The 2229-nt window shown below is 35.1% G+C and overlaps 1 long non-coding RNA gene across 2 annotated transcripts in view; it reads left to right on the top strand.

Moving 5' to 3' along the window:
- Nucleotides 1-2229, top strand: part of LOC106877237 (uncharacterized) — a 58803-nt gene that overhangs the window by 27795 nt on the left and 28779 nt on the right. The window lies entirely within an intron of this gene.

The raw sequence follows: 2229 nt of genomic DNA, 5'->3' as shown, positions 1-2229 counted from the left end.
GTGTGTGTGTGTGTGTGTGTGTGTGTGTGTGTGTGTGTGTGTGTGTGTGTGTGTGTGTGTGAGTATGCGCATCTATGTATATGTGATTGCGTACGTGCGTGAGCGTGTGTGTCTGTGTTAGAAGATGAAAACGTGGTTTCGCATTATATAGAGTAGTTTTATTTTACAGCTTGAATACGTCGTAGATTATACGTAATACAGCAGTATCTTATCTTATATTAGCCTACTCTCACCGCCTATATTACCTATTACTCTCTATACTGCACTTTCAAACATCTCACTTTCCAAATATATTATTTGCATTAAAAATACATATATTTCTTTGCATGCATTATTTCTGCACAAAACTAATTCATATCTCTTCGCTTCGCGTTTTGTGTGACATTTACTAAATAAAGATATTGATATTTTTGTGATATTGAATAGATTTCCGTATCAATATAGAATGAAACTCCTTTAGTTGGAAATTACTTGAAAAATCTATATAAAATCGGTCATGACCATAATCTCCAGTGTAATTTAAGAATATAGAACGTTTATCAAATAGCATTCAGAAAACACCTACAATGGTACAATTTGAGTGTTATATTTTGAAATTGATATTCATTTTCTTCTTTCGTGAATGTATGAGAAAGTTTCACAATTGTTCCATGATATTGCTCAAATCTCTCTAGAAGCATTTAAATGCATATTTTTTTCCATGCTTCGCTTATATAATCCAACAAGTTATTTTCCATGTTGTGAAAACATTTGCACATGAAGTGGGGGACTTTTGACACAAAGCATCCTAAGATGACATTCATTGCCATCACGCCAAGATTTTTGTGATTCTGCATCCATAGAATTTCATAGTTTTTGTTTTTCCATAAGACTACTTATGAGGAACAAGACATATAATACATACATACGTACATACATACGTACGTACGTACACAGAACTTGTGTTTTCTACAAAACGAGAATAACTTTTTAAAAATTCTCCTGAAAATCTAGAAAAAATGTTACTGCCATGAATTTGCGTTTGGATGATATTCTTTTGTGATAGATCTGAGGAAGATCACAATCCAAGTTCCAGCAATAATCCACCGTCGTCTGTAATTCCCATTTGCCTTCATACGTTTCCACTGATTCGATGGACGCGTTCTCCCTTCTCGTCAATTGTGTCACCAACATTTTCAGGGAATTTATTAAGGTGACTATGGAGATAGTGTAGTTTTATGCTCCTTTTTACTCCAAACTTTTGAAAGTTCTCCAGCATGTTGTCGATCATTTCGGCATATTTGGTTGCTCTCTTATTGCTCAGAAGGTCCTTTATAATTACTACAAATCGCTCCTTTTATGTTAAACTGTCGTTTGTCCAAATTAGACCGAGTGTATATTTAGTTTTTACACAAGCTGTTATATAATGAAGTTTGAAACCATTAAGTCCTTTTCATTTTATTATCGCTGTTAAATTTACAATATGGCGACTCAATCTGTTGACGCTTTCTCTGAGTTGTCTTTTCTGGTAAATTTCGCTAGCACTCACTCTGCAAGTTTCAACTAGGTGCCCGACCAGCTATTTATACTAGCGTATCAAATATCCAGTAATTAATGACACACGAGTCCATGTGCTCTCCAGCGACGTCATTAATAATAAACTGATATGATACCAGTTCGTGTTTATTCTTGTTAATCTCGTTAACACTAGTCTGTCACTCAACTTCAACTTGGATGATGTTAGAGGAATCTTTGCGAACCGTTGTTTAAAAATATTCATACGTTAAGTATATTACAGAATATGAAAAAAATGAACCAAGACCTGATATCAAGTTTCCAACAACTTGGGTCTAGAAAGCCTACTATGTCCTTGTGTTTTCAAACAGGGGACTCAAAAACACCAGCACCGGTTGTCAGGCGATGCTGGCGTACAAATATAAACACACACATACATACATGCACATATATATATATATATATATATATATATATATATATACGACGAGCTTTTTTCAGTTTTCGTCTGCCAAATCCACTCACAAGGATTTAGTCGGTCTGAGGCAACAGTGGATAACACTTGCCCAAGGTCTCACACAGTTGGACTGAACCCACAACGATGTGGTTGGTAAACAAACTACTACCACACGGCCACTCCTTCCCCTATATATATCTATATGAAGCATTTAGCAGAAACAGAAGATTTTAGAAAAACGTAACTAACAGAAAAGTCCTAGCTAATTTCTCATCAGT

Source organism: Octopus bimaculoides, chromosome 23, assembly GCF_001194135.2.
Source record: "Octopus bimaculoides isolate UCB-OBI-ISO-001 chromosome 23, ASM119413v2, whole genome shotgun sequence".
Classification (NCBI taxonomy): domain Eukaryota; kingdom Metazoa; phylum Mollusca; class Cephalopoda; order Octopoda; family Octopodidae; genus Octopus; species Octopus bimaculoides.
This window is presented reverse-complemented; position numbering and strand designations above follow the sequence as displayed.